Raw genomic sequence first — 9,099 nt, 5'->3', positions numbered from 1 at the left:
ATTTAAACAGAATATGAAAAAATCAATTATAAATAAATATAAAAATATACCTGTATAAGATTTTTATTGAAGACATGATTATCATTGTATAAATGCCTACATGTGAGATTATAAATAAAGTAAAATGTTGAAGGACTGTGTTTTCTCAATTTTAGAGAAGGGGAATTTTCTGAAGACAAATATTTGAAGTTAAAGTACAAGGACTTCACTAATTTCACACACTGGTATCATCAACAGATTGTGATGAAACGGAAACCGCTCTTTTTAAGACAAAAATGCTGTCTAATAGGAAAAGCACAAATTGGGCTTTCTGAATCACAAAAGTTCTGAAACAGAAAGGTAAAGTGACAAAAAAAAAAAAACCCAACAATGTGAAATTAAGAAAAGTAAAAGTTGTATTTTGGGGTTTCTTTTTTACACAGCTATGCTTCGTCTAGGGAAATCTTCCACAGGCATGCTTTTTGTGGCATCCAGTTGGTTCTATTCCTCTGTGAGCCCTGATAAAGATGACACAGCTTCCATGAAACAGCTTTCCTCCGGCCTTTCCATTGGGTGAGGATGAGCCTTTTTCTTGTGGAAACTCATGAATCTCTCAGTTCCGTGAACGTCGGCTTCACGCGTGCGTTATTTGCTGGAGCTAATAATGGGAAGGGCCCACAAGAGGTACTGAACACAGTCTGGTTTTCCGGCCTTCTTGATTCCAGGAGACAAACCATACAGAAGGTTTTAATCGTTCAATATTTCTGTGAAGTTCTGAAACCGGTACATTTCTTTTAACCAGAAAGGCACAGGCAAGGTAGAGATTATGGAGTCAGCCTGAATGAGTTGTTGATCTTTACTGAAGGCATCCGAAAACATCTAATCGAGCCTTCGGGTAGGAATGTTAACTTCTGCCAGTGTATATAGAGGTGTTAGGCTTGACTCGAGATAACGCAGTTGAGGAAAAGGCACTAAATTCATGCTGGTTTCATTAAGGTCCATATTAAGGGACCCTTCAAGCCTGGTTCAGCAGCAAATTTGCCACAGTGGTATTCATTGCATCCAAGGGCTTCTGGTGCCACTTTTCAAAAAACCCTGGCACTTGAAGTAACCAGACTCTTTGGCTTCATCGTTGTACCCAGCTTTCCGGAATTCACCATGAGGTCAATCCTGCTAATGATGTCAAATAAAGATTAGTTGTCAGTGGGAATACACAGTCTGCATGCTCACGGAGACCTTCACTGCCAAGGTGCTAATATAAGACAAGGTTATGAGATCATCCTCTTCAGAAGCATACATTAGAGCCATGGATCTGTAGAGTTCTGAGAATTCACCCTCAAGCTCTTTTAAGAGAAATGTTTCAAGTCCAGATCCTGTTCCCCCTCCCATGGAATGTATAATAAAAAAACAACAACACTGCAAACAATCACAGGGCTCTGCCAACTTTCTGAGTTTCTCTGAAATCTGTTCTTCATAAAGACTGCCAAAAACTTTGTGACCCGTAGCCCAATTATTCCCTGAGCCAGAAATATCGGTGATGAGCTGCTTGCTATCAAACACATCTCTCAATGGGCCCTGCAGAATTTCATTTATTACTCCTTCTTCCATGTCGATCAAGACAGCTGGTGCTTTCAAAAAACAAATTTTCCTCTAGGAAACACTGCCGCTATCACCCTTCACTCTGGTATCATCATTTCTGAAGAAGCTGTTTATTGCCTCATTATAAATTCTTTCTGGTTGGCCTCAGCATGCTCCCTTAGTGCCAGATCCCAGAAGCAGCAGTCCATCCGGTTTCCACCCTGGCCGACCAGTACGACCACCATGGACTGGGCCACGCTGCGGGCGCGGTGGGATCCGGGCACGGGGGAGCCCGCGCCTGCTTTCCTACTCCCAGCCTGGCCTGGCCCACCGGCAGCAGCCATACTTCTTTTGTCTCTACTGTAACTCCTAAGGAACCCTCCTCAGCTTGTAGCATTGCAAAGTGAGCTATAGCAACATAATAAAGAGAGAAAAACCAAAGGAAGATATTATTTAGAGAAAAGAGGTCTTAAAAGGTTGTCTGTAGGTGAGGACTTGGAGGCCAGAGAGTTAGTGATTTGTCCAAGATCATGCAGTCAATTAGTGGCGGAGCCCATGAAGGAACGCAAGTCTTCTGATACCAAAAGTTGGGGCTCTTTCCACTTTAGAGGTTACATGACTGCAGGGTGAATAGCTCAGTTCCTTCTTAGATGGACCTGCCTCATTCTAAAGACCATCTGCCCCCATCCCTGCTCCCCACATGGCTTCTGTTCAAATATCTGGTCAGACATTTTCTTAGTCAGTTTGGGCTGCTATAACAGAGCACCATGGACTGCGTGGTGTGAACAGCAAACATTTATTTCTTACAGTTCTGGAGGGTGGGAAGTCTAAGATCAAGGCACCAGCAGACCCGGTATTTGGCGAAGGCCTTACTGGTTTGCAAACTGTCTTGTATCCTCATGTGCAGAGACAGATTGTCTCCCTCCAGTATCTTCTTTATAAGGAAATTGATCCCAGCATGAGGGCCCCTCTCTGATTATCTGATTACCTTCCAAAGGCCTCACTTCCAAATACAATCACAGTGAGGATTAGACTGGATGAATGGCTAAGTACTGGATATACTGTGTAATAAACAGCGGAAAAGACAATAGCAATGATGCTACCCTCTAGTGGCAGAGCGTGGCAACACAACGCATAAGACTACCAGGTTCACGTCCTAAAAGATCGAGTCAGACGACAAACATCGTTAGAGGTAGAGTTTGGGTTAGTTTTTAAAATCTTAATTTTTAAAAAACGTTAAAATTAAAAAAAAAAACAACCTAATACATCCGTGACCTTAACTTGCACTTACACTTAACATCAGTTTTAAGCTTAATGTTTTAGGCTTGAAAATAAGGCATGTATTTGAACTGCAAAATGGATGCTGAACATAATATGGCAAATGCCAGGAATGAAAATATTATCTCTCCCAAGCTGTATTACCAGCTATAAAATAGAGTCACCTTATTGAGAAACCTGATGATAACTTGGCTTGGTTAATACGTTTATGCTGTTTTATGGCCCCACACGTGTTGGCAAGTTTCCTTAACTGGTCTTTTTGTCATTCATTCCAATATTCCTCAGGTAGGAATGTAGAGTAAACACCAGAGGAGTAAATAATTTACCAACTAGTGACTTCTGCATTATTGTCTTTGATGTGCTTATATGCCTGTTCTCTAACTCGATCACAAACTCCTTGAGTATCATACACTATTATTAAGCTTTCTGGGGATTATGCGTCTCAGCTGGAAAATGCATGGTGCCTGTTGTGACGTGGCTCCTGTATTATTCAGCGTTCTCCAGAAACAAAACCAAAAAAAGATATATAGGCCAATTAATTTAACAATTAATTAATAATTATTAATTCAATATTAATAAAAATAATTATACTAAATGGAGAGATTTAGGATCCAGAATACTATCTTGTCAAGATAAAAACAGTGGGATTTGGGCACCTGGGTGGCTTAGTCAGTTAAGCGTCTGCCTTCAGCTCAGGTCATGATCCTGGGGTCCTGGGATTGAGTCCCACATTGGGCTCCCTGCTCAACAGGGAGTCTCCTTCTCCTCGCTCTGCGCCACCCCCTTGTGCTCTCTCTCTCAAATAAATAAATAAAATCTTTAAAAAAATAAAAATAGTGGGATTTAATGCAGGACATTGAAAATACCAAGAAATTTCACCTCAGGTACGCTTATGATTTCTTACTCCTATTTTCAGAAGGACTAGTGTTCACACGGGACTAGTGTTTCTTGGCTGAGGCTCTTTTTCATTTACTGTAAATTTTGGATCTGCATTTCACCCGAATGAGGCTTTTTAGAAAGGAAAGAAGAAAATTAAACTAAACTAAATTAAACCTTTCCCACACTATGCCTCTCAACCAACCCATAACTGACCAATTCTCTCCTCTTTCAATCTTAACCACACACCTGTGGCTATCAGCTCAGATTTGGGGGATATAAAAGGGAAGGAATGAAAGAGGAGAAAGTGGGAAAAGAAAAGATAAGGGAACAAGTCAGAAGAGATGAAGAGAGGAACTGAAGTTCTCTGGAGCAAGATGCAGAAGTAAACTTCAAACTAAAAAAGAATGTGAGGGTTCCTTTTCTTCCATCTTCTGGAGCACAGAGAGATTAATTCAGAGTTACATTAATCGGAGTCCAGAATCTTCTGTGGACACATAGTTTAATTTCATAGACACCAAACTTCTGCTAGTGTTAAGTGAATTACTTTCACAAAGTGATGCTGATTTTTCCTCTGTGGAGCAATCAGCCATCAAGATCCTCGAGACCCTCAAGATCTAGAACACCTGGGTCTGGAGAGCATAGGAGGCACCTGAAGAACCAAGGCACGAAGAGGAGAGGAAAGTGGGAAGACACGAAGAAAGGTCAGTGATCTAGTGACTTTCCCTCGGCCCAGGAAACCTTTTGCTATAACCTTTCTCCCTGCCCCCCATTGACCACCAGGTAGAAACAGAGGTGGGTAGGGGTGTATAGATAGGTGAACTCAACCGTTTCTCTGTTAGCAGTGGCTCAGAGTTTTCACTAACGAAGGGGTGGTAGACGCCATTGGGAGGCTTTCCAATGGAGAAACTCAGGCTCATCTCTAAGGAACAACAGGTGGGGAAGTTGAGACTGGCCTTTGTCATTAGTATCAGGGGAGGTAAGGTAAGCAGGTTTCTGTGTAATTAACTCTCTATTGGGTTCACAGTCCAGATAGTAGGGAAAGAAAAGAGATTTCAGAACATCTTGATGCTTCTGAGTATAAGCTCATTAAGAATCTGGTTAAATAAATGAATAAGATAAAGACTAGTGGTTTCACAGATGAGAGAAATATAGGCTCCTTGTGCATTTGAGCAGGCTTATCGGAACATCTGGCAAGATTTCCATAAGCATTAACAGAGGACTGTCCTAGGACACAAAAAGTCCATTTAATCTCTTGCCATTTGCTGGTTTACTGCAAACTTGATTCACTTCCTTTGGGAAAATTACCCTTGAACAGTGATTATAAACTTCAGCAGTCATCAAGTTGGAAGACTAGTTAAAACAGATTGCTGGCCCCACCCCCAGAGTTTCGGATTCAGTAATTTCCTATTTTATTGAATGGGTTATAATGTTAGGACATTATTTTGATGCTCAAATTGCCAGAGGTGAAGAAAGCTGTCTTCACTTTGGGGGCAAGAGAAAATGGAACTAGACACTTGATTCTCAGTTTTGTTTTGATTTAAATTCAATTAGCCAACATTTGGTACATCATTAGTTTTTGATGTAGTGTTCAATGATTCGTTAGTCGTGTATAACACCCAGTGCCCATCACATCATGTGCCCTCCTTAATGCCCATCACCGGTTACCCCATCCTCCCACCCACCTCCCTTTCTGCAACTCTCCATTTGTTTCCTACAGTCAAGAGTCTCTCATGGTTTGTCTCCCTCTCTGATTTCTTTCCATTCAGTTTTCCCTCCCTTCCCCTATTCGTTATATTCCACACATGAGTGAAACCATATGATAACTTTCTTTGTCTGATTGACTTATTTCACTTAGCATAATACCCTCTAGTTCCATCCATGTAGATGCAAATGGTGGGTATTCATCCTTTCTGATGGCTGAGTAATATTCCATTGTATATATGAACCACGCCTTCTTTATTCATTCATCTCTTGAAGGGCATTTTGGCTCCTTCCACAGTTTGGCTATTGTGGACATTGCTGCTATGAACATTGGGGTGCATGTGCCCCTTCTTTTCTCTACATCTGTATCTTTGGGGTAAATACCCAGTAGTGCAATTGCTGGGTTGTAGGGTAGCTCCATTTTTAACATCTTGAGGAACCTCCTTACTGTTTTCCAGAGTGGTCGCACCAGCTTGCATTCCCACCAACAGTGTAAGAGAGGGTTCCCCTTTCTCCACATCCTCGCCAACATTTGCTGTTCCCTGTCTTGTTAATTTTAGCCATTCTGACTGGTGTGAGGTGGTACCTCATTGTGGTTTTGATTTGTATTTCCCTGATGGCAAGTGATGTGGAGCATTTTTCATGTGTCTGTTGGCCATTTTTATGTCTTCTTTGGAGAAGTGTCCATTCATGTCTTCTGCCCATTTCTTGACTGGATTATTTGTTTTTTGGGTGTTGAGTTTCAGAAGTTGTTTATAGATCTTGGATACCAGACATTTATCTGTTATGTCATTTGCAAACATCTTCTCCCATTCCACAGATTGTTGTTTAGTTTTGCTGACTGTTTCCTTGATTCTCAGTTTTATCCAATTCTCATTTGGAGTGAACAACTTTAGCCTTTACTGTAGGCATTCCCATCCCCTTGCTATATTTCTAATTATTTCCTGAGTCCCAGAAAGGGGAGATCATTCACACGGAGAGTACCCGGGGATAGGTGGGGAGCTCTCACAATCGTGCTTTGCTAACCCAGAACCAACAGGTTCTGATATACCAAAGGAGACTGTAGTCCTGCCACTGAGGGCTTGGTGCTTGGCTTGCTGGAGTAAGGGCTGTAATGATTGGTTAGCTTGCCTTCCTCCCCTGGCTGAATGAGATACCTTCATTCCAAAGAGCAGACCGTTCACGCATGTGCAGTATGCCCCGGGAGCTGGCCTATATCCAAAGACTACAGCACAACAGCCCTGTTCCAAACACTTGAGCATCAGCCCTGAGCACGTACCAGCTACACCTGAATCACTGCTCCTCTAGCCACTGATGGGAAAGGAAGGAAAAACAGCCCAAACCAGCAGCTTTCACTGTCTTTCTAAAGGAAGAATTCTAGCTTCTTCTTTTTCCCCCAGTTTTTAAAAATTTTAATTCCACTATGGTTAACACACAGTATTATATTTGTTTCAGGTTTACAATCTGTGTGCTTAAGATTCATGGGATGTCACTGCATTCAGGACCTATGAATGTCCAGAACTAGAGAATATATGTATATTAATGTGTGATATATATCATAAACATTTATGCACATTTATAAATTTGTGTATATATACATAGTTTTGCATCTATTTATATATGAAATGTATTTATTAAATATATATTGAAATATATATTATTAATATACGTAGAAAACCATGAGTTTGTATTGATACACACATCCATTTCCAATCCAACATTATAAGTTTCTATTTTTTTAAGTCACAATGGAGGTCATTTAGATCAAATATTAGAAATAAGAAGTAATATCACACACCTTCCTTCCCTTGAAATACTTGACTTTGTTTCAGTAATCAGTTTTCCTCTTTTGGATAAGAAGTTCATGATCGTATTCATGCATTTATCTGATAGCCATTTCCCTTAAAGGAAATTGCTTCCTTCAGAATTAGCCCCCTGTAGCTTTTCTTTCTCCATGTTTCTGAGGACCTGTTTTGAAATTCTTATGGAATTAAAGTTTTGTCCCTTTCCAAATTTGTAATTCCCTTCTCTTGGAGTAAGGAACTTGGCTCTCATTATTCTTCTGTGTTTACATATTTGATTGATCATCCTGTATGTAACTGATCTCTGATCTTCAGCCCCACCCTACCTGTGTGTGGACACTCTTCTCTCTTTGCTTGGGGTCTGACTCCTTATTTTAGGCTGCCACTCCGTGTGGACACCCTCCTCACTTAACTCTGCCTCTGAATTCCCACCACAACCAGCCCACCCATGCAGATGTACACATATGCCCTCCTCTCCCTGCTCTGGATTTGATTTCCCACATCGGGCTACTTCTCGCCTGGAGGCCTTCCTCACCCTTGGTTGTGAGGCTGCTCTTCCCCATCGCACGGATGGATGCCTTATTCACTCTGCTTAGAATCTGACATCTCACGCAAGGCTCTCTTGCACCCTTTGCCTCCCCTATTGGGCTCTGACATCTGCTCTGGTCTATTGCTTGACTCTTTTCTCACTATAAACACCTGCCTTGCTCTTCTTCAACTAATGACTTTAGGACTGAAATTTTCAGGAAGGCAAGGCCTCAACTAGGTTGTTTAAAATATGAAGAAATGATGGTTCAGATGCTTATGTGACTTGTCCAGGGTCACCGAGCAGATTAAAGACATTGTCAGTACAAATTCAGGTATTCCTGAGTATAAGCTATGTGAGGGCAGGGACCTTGACTCTCTTGTTCACTCTATCATCCTCGGCACCTAGCGCAATGTCTGCATGAGTAGAACAAATGAATAAATGAATTATTCCCTGTTTAGTTCTTTTCCTTTTCCTGTTTCTTTTTGTGATCTTATATATGTGTGTGTATACAAAATTGATGTCTATACATTTGTCTATAACCAATAGAAATCCATGCCCTTACATAAATGTCAACATCTAAATATCTGTGCCTAAGAATTTCTTCTATTCCATAAATTTCTAGAGTTCCTAGCTGGATAGTTGGCATATAAATGAAAATATAAAAGTACTAAGAATCTATAGCCATTATAATATCCCAGGATTCCAGCACTTGCATCGAGTACGGAAGAGAAAATGTCTGAGAACCATCAAAGTCAGTTTTTGGTCACCAGACTACATGACAAACGTGGGTCCCATGATCAGTTCCTTTAGTCACTCTGCGCAACTAAATAAGACCTTTCTGCAGATGATCGTGCAGAGCAGTGTCTCCAAAGCACGCTCTGAAAGATTGCTATCCCTGAGAAATTCTTGAGAAGAGGATTCTGTGGTCAACACTGGGAACTTGACAATTCACAATGTATGTGAACATATTAAAGGTTCTAAGAAATTCCAGAGTTGAAGAAAACTATTACTTTTATGTAACCTAATGTCACTCAAATTTCCTTAACCAGAGAGCTCCTGCTTAGAGTAATACCTGCCCAAGTCTCACTTCTTCATTCATACAATGGGCAAAAATACCTGTTACAGAATAAATGAGATAAAGATATATAAAGTGCATAGCACAGTGCTTGGTATGTTCTAGGCACTTTGTAAGTGCTACTTTTTCCTTAGACATTATTTATTTAAAATTATCTCTTTTATTATTGAAAGAGTAATAGATATATTCATTATTATTATAATTGAAAAAATATTAAATGCGAAAGTTAAGAACTTCAAATTATAAAGGATGTAAAATGAAAAATGAGCTTCTTAGAT

At 40.5% G+C, this 9,099-nt stretch overlaps 1 pseudogene; it reads right to left on the bottom strand.

Annotated features, from left to right (window-relative positions):
* Nucleotides 1-414: 414 nt before the first annotated feature.
* Nucleotides 415-1,814, bottom strand: LOC123784260 (tubulin epsilon chain pseudogene; annotated as a pseudogene).
* Between the last annotated feature and the right edge of the window lie 7,285 nt (nucleotides 1,815-9,099).

The sequence above is a fragment of the Ursus americanus genome, chromosome 4, assembly GCF_024610735.1.
Source record: "Ursus americanus isolate L20-20 chromosome 4, mUrsAme1.1.p, whole genome shotgun sequence".
Lineage (NCBI taxonomy): Eukaryota > Metazoa > Chordata > Mammalia > Carnivora > Ursidae > Ursus > Ursus americanus.
This window is presented reverse-complemented; position numbering and strand designations above follow the sequence as displayed.